Source organism: Manduca sexta, chromosome 9, assembly GCF_014839805.1.
Source record: "Manduca sexta isolate Smith_Timp_Sample1 chromosome 9, JHU_Msex_v1.0, whole genome shotgun sequence".
In the NCBI taxonomy this organism is placed as follows: Eukaryota; Metazoa; Arthropoda; class Insecta; order Lepidoptera; family Sphingidae; genus Manduca; species Manduca sexta.
The window spans coordinates 11,427,832-11,434,153 of record NC_051123.1 but is presented as its reverse complement, the minus strand read 5'-3'; positions in this window follow the sequence as shown (position 1 = coordinate 11,434,153).

The following is a 6,322-nucleotide window of genomic DNA, read 5'->3' as shown; positions in this document are numbered from 1 at the left end:
TTATCTATAATTAATATCAGCAAATCAGCTGATCGGCACACACCACGAGTATACACATATACATGCGTATTAATTGAAGTGCTCTCTCATTCAGAAAGCTCTGGTCACGTTTTTCATAAACATGAATCACCAGGAACATATGAGACTGTAGGAGCTCACGCCATCACAGATTAAATAACTCTCTAATGTTTTTCGGATATACTGTCGATATACAGCTAACTATGGCTTCAATAAATTTACACTGTATTCCCAATTGCAATGCTTTGAAATAAAACTATTTTACAAATATACTCCTACATCCCCATGTACTCCCGATATTCCATGTCGATTCAACACGTGACCAGAGAGAAACAGAGGGGCGTGTTTGTTACTTGCTGCTATCAAATTATCGGACGAAATTACAGAATCTCTAACAAAAATTTAAGAAATAAAAAGTCACTAAAGAAATAGATCAGATTTTCCATTTTCCATGCTGCTTTGCTTGCTAAGTGATATCGAGCGCTAATGTTATAAATATTTTTTGTTTTTTGCTTGATACGAAAAATATTATATTAGTTATGTCCTTTATATTAATGAAATTGGCGTTTTGTCGTATTGGCCACTTTGATCTGAAATATCTCCTCTTTGGGTATGATTTCCAAAATCAAATTCATAAATGCATTTAACTGATACGTTTGAGTATCGAAAACAGTCTTTTATTTTTCCTGATCAGTTTTTCTTTGGAATGGAAAACATGAAATATCGCTATAATTACGAGTGTGAGTTCCATCCCGGCACCAGTGCTGCAGAAACAGCTCTAAAAATTAACGATATGCATGGCGCTGGTGGTCCAAAAAAACACGGTACTTTTTTTGTTCCAATGTTTTCGTTCTAGAAATTTCGACCTTCGGAACAAGCCCAGTGAACGGCCAGAGACCAAGGTAGATAATGAGGAATTAAAGGTTATTGTGGAAGCGGATCAATCCCAAACTACTTCAGAGTTGGCTACAGGCTTGGATGTGAGTGATGAGGTGTTTTTATCCACTTCAAGCCAATCGGGAAAGTCAAAAAACTTGAAAGGTGGTTTTCTCATGAATTGAGTAAATTAAGCCAGCAAACACGCGTTGCATGCTGCGTTACATTGCTCAACTGACATGATAATAAAGGGATTTTAAATCGAATCATTACCTGTGATGAAAAATGGTTCCTGTACAATAATCAAAGGAGGACGTTGCAATAGCTGAATCCACATTGTACAGCAGACAGTCGCTAAACTAAAGGATCTGCAATTGGAATGCCTGCGACATCCACCGAACTCCTCGGACCTTGCTCCAACAGATTACCACTTTTCTCGTAATTATTAGTTGCGTTGCAAGTGTAATACTTGCATGCTTGTGTTCTACCAATTAAACAGTGTCTCAGACATTTTAGATATTTCTCACAGGCACGACTGCTACGCAACTCCTGTAACAATTTGAGCATAGTGATTGTCATTCTGTGTTACTATTTAATTATTTTCCAAGAGGCTTAGCCCAGTATTCAAAGCATTCCGTCATAGCTGTACTGCCCTTGTTCATTATTATCGGTCTCGGACCCACTCGTCCCCTAAAACTCGTACCCTAGAATAAAAGTTGTAGATTCATCACCTATTCAAGTGCCCATTGGTCCCCTGATAGGAGACCAGTTAATATTAATTTATTTATAAGGTACCTATTCGGCCCCCGTCGTCGTAATCAAAATCACACGAAGAAACATGATAAGTGAGTACGGGCATGCACGATTGTGTAGAACGCATAACCGTTTGTGAGTGGCCACCGTCGCCTGTAATCCTAAGTGATCGGTTTATTTAATGATTTCTTATGTTTACGCGAATGTTACGCGCGGGCCACACAGAAAAGACATGGGGCGCATACATGGCACAGACGGGGCTACTAATTGTAGCCATAATAATAAACATTGAATGCAAGTGAATCCCCAATATGGAGTCACGTTGTCATTATATGTAAATGACCAGGATTACATAAGACTTGGAAGTACAAAATGCAGCAGATCGAATTTTATAGAACAAATTTGGTTACACTGATAATTTATACAATACAACCTATCAATATAATTTAATCTGTTGCAATCTGTGCTCCTAAATCCTCTCATGCAATCCTGGAATTTCTCACCAATTGGTAACGTGACCGCTGTTTTTTTTTATCTTTTCTATCCAAAAACCATTGACGTCATGAGCTCAAAACTGAATTTTCGTATTTAATTAACGAGCTAGATTCGCGAATTGACCAGCCCCCTGGCGGCCACGTCACGTTGTAAAACGAACCAAAATACCAGAAGTGCATAAGAATATAGGAGTTCAGCGTGCTATAGATTACATTATATTTGAATCAACAGCAGAATAGTTGCCAGTATTCCACAGACCGCTCCGGTATGGTTATTTTACCTGTTTTTTATTCAGATTTCAAAATCAATAATGAGTTGGCATTATAAAATATTTGAATACTACTTCACCTTAAGATTTTTTTTATTAATTGATTTTCGTATACTGATAATAATTTATGAATTAGTTTACTAAAATGCATTTAAATGTTTTGTATAAGTGACCTTTTTAGACTGAACACTGCAACATCTAATCCCTATTGAAATCGATTATACCTATATACAGAATGTCATAATTATTTTGATATAAATATAGAAATTCAAAGAGCAAACTACAGGTGTCGCTTAAAAAAATGGTATATGTTTGTCCAACTGAGGTCCAAACTAAAGAAAAAATGAGGTATCTTTAATATTAAAAAAATGTTAGACCTAATCCAGAACTTATATTTCTGAGTGTTTGGACGAGCGTTTTTCTGGCAGTGCGAACACAATTAAGAAATGAAATTATGAAACAGAAGAAAATTATTTTATAATCGAAGTAAGCAAAATTACCTGTGTTATGGAGGTGCTATTCTTCGTCGTCACTAATATATAGGTATTATTTTGGACAATACATGAAAACATACTTTACCAATGCCGCTATAAATATTTGAAATTGATTATATTAGAGTCCAAACAAATACTATTTCTACTGATAGATAATACCTACTACTGATAGATTTTGAGCATTGGGTTCCATAACAATTATACTTAATCTGTGGCTACATGGTACTCCTGCATCTTCGTGAATTCCTGGTATTCTGCATTAATAACTTCTTAACCATAAAATATTTCCTCTTTCTTATTCTATCTAACGGCAGAGGCCATACAGAAATAAAGTTGTATTTAGCAATTAGCAAGAACCGTCGCCGATGGGTTAAAAAAATTTGGTTATTGATATCACTCAGAACAATGACTAGCATTATTCTGAGTGATATGCATTGACCGACTGTACGTGCAAGATACATTGTGGCAGATACAGTGAACAAATAAGAATTTTTGTTTTTCTAATCATTAACGTACACGATGATGATGGACCCTCAACGTGGGAATCTCCTTTATTTTAGAACAATAGTTTTACAAACTATTCATTATGCATTCAGTGAACTGATTAAATGAAAAAACCAGAGATGTGCGAGTTGGAGTCGCGCACGAAGTGGTCCGTATAAACTTTGTAGATCAGGTATCTGTGTGTTGACGACGCGCCGACCTCGTCAGCTGCGTGCCGACCCCTTAGATGCTGCAAAGTGACTAACTAACAAGTGCGCGTATGTGATGTGTCGACCCCCTCACAGTGCTAGGAACATCGTACGAACAATACAAACGTTATTATTAAACTTATTCCTAAACATTTTGAATTTGTCACGGACAACAAACATTTCATTACAGTCATCATTCATTTGAGAACAATCTGCCATCGTTGGACAACATCAAAGCGCACAGCTCCAGTCGTTTCCAATCGGTATAAATACTATAATAGGAATACAGAAGGTCGCAGAAGTAACTAATACAGACGGTAATATTTATAAATATTGTGCTATAAGGATGAACAGTGTAGAGTGCAAACTATTCCAACACGTTTAAGCTGTATTGCCCTAGCATAAATTTATAGGGTGCATTTTCAATTGTATACTCATGAACCCTCATAGATAGCAAGATCATAGTTTAATCTGTGATATTTCGAACTCCTCGTTCTGATGCACTCCTAATGATTCGCGTAGATTGAAAACGTGACTGAAAGCGAAGCTATCGAGGAGCCTAAAGACCACCCTCTGTTCAGAGTAGCGTTAGACGCGCGTCCGCAAAACAAAGATCGCAAAGTCCATAATATGTATGTCCCAAGTCACCAAGATTTCAAATCGCGAAAACGCCGCCCAGTAGTAAAAATATCCTATCACTTTGAGAATCCAGCTCAAAACACTGGGATCGGGCATGGATTTGGAGGAATAAGTAGACAACATTCTCACTTTAAATATTCTTAGTTGTAATAAATAATGCTGTACGATTCCGCCAGTGAATTTGATTAACTTTATCTACATTCAAGCTCCATTGCAAGAAGAGACTTGTTGATAAAACACTATTAAAATTATTTACAAATTCATAGCATTAATTATAAGCTATTGGTATAACGCTATATAATATATCAAAAAAAAAATAAACAAGTATTTTAAATAGTACATGGTTGCCTAAATAACATTGCCTCTATACGTTCATTTCATGTAATAAGAAAATAGAGCATCGAAACTACTCATATAAAAATAATCAGACTATTATCTATATATACTATTATATAAAGCTGAAGAGTTTGTTTGTTTGTTTGAACGCGCTAATCTCAGGAACTACCGGTCCAAACTGAAAAATTATTTTTTCGTTGGATAGCCCTTTGTTCGTGGAGTGCTATAGGCTATATATCATCACGCTATACCCAATAGGAGCGGAGCAGTAATGGCTAATCTCAGGAACTACCGGTCCAAACTGAAAAATTATTTTTGCGTTGGATAGCCCTTTGTTCCTGAAGTGCTGTAGGCTATATATCATCACGCTATACCCAATAGGAGCGGAGCAGTAATGGCTAATCTCAGGAACTACCGGTCCAAACTGAAAAATTTTTTTTGCGTTGGATAGCCCTTTATTTGTGGAGCGCTATAGGCTATATATCATCACGCTATGACCAATAGGAGCGGAGCAGTAATGAAACATGTTGCAAAAACGGGGAAAAATTATTAGTTTTGAGAGCTTCCGTTGCGTGCGCTGCGTAAACGGTTAAAGTTATGCAACAATAATGTGTGACGGGATTGTTCTTCTTAAAAAGGTCCAAAAAATATATTATAAAACAAAGTCCCCCGCTGCATCTGTCTGCCTGAACGTGTTAAACTCAAAAACTACCCAACGTATTAAGATGAAATTTTGTATGGAGACAGTTTGAGAACCTGGGAAGAACATAGGCTCCCGGGAAACTACTACTTTTATAACGGAAAACTTTAGGCTGAAAAGCTAGTTATTTATAAATTAACAAATAACTCAAACACTAATAAGCCCCGAAATTCAATTAAAAATAATTAGTTAGTAATTGCTAGTCTAAAATTCTCAGAAGTAAATAGGAAAATGACAAAGAAATGTGTGTGTGTGTGTGTGTGTGTGTGTGTGTGTGTGTGTGTGTGTGTGTGTGTGTGTGTGCGTATGTGAATTAATGAAGAAGCATCGAAACTCTTGAAAGACTCTGGTCACGTTTTCAACCGACGTCATATACCAAGAGAGCATGGTGATTATGGAGTACTGAATGCAATAAACGAATTTATGATACACTTTCCTATCCGGGTCTTCAGTAGACAATTCAAAACTATATCAAATAATTTAAGCTGTGTGTTCGATTATTATTAAACAGAACAGCTTATAGCACTACTAGAACTTCAAATGATAGCAACAAATGTTTTAAAAATGCACACTAACAACTACTTGTTTCGATTATCTATGTAAGAATAATACTGAGAACAAAAACTATGAATCAAGATCTAATTTAATATTTAGTGAACATCAACACCATAAATCAGTGAAGATAATATTTATCTTGGGGCCTTAATATGGCTACAATAAAACAAAATACTCATAATGTTGTCTATCCATTTGAAAAGTATCATATATACACTGCAGTCGCTATTCATTGAACTAGCGAAGGCCGCATCGCTACCATTTTCATTACCATTGCAAGCCTTGCAGCTCCGTCGATTCACAGATATAAATAAGATAGTTTAATTTATCACAGCAGTGGTTTCTTCTATACTGACAAATTTTGTAGAGCAGAACATCATTACAATTTATTCTATGCCAACTGTCCCTACCCCTATATGTTCATGTACTCTTAGTATACTGCGTCGACTTACAACGTGACTTGAAACTGGCTAAACTAACTTCCTATTTGGATAAG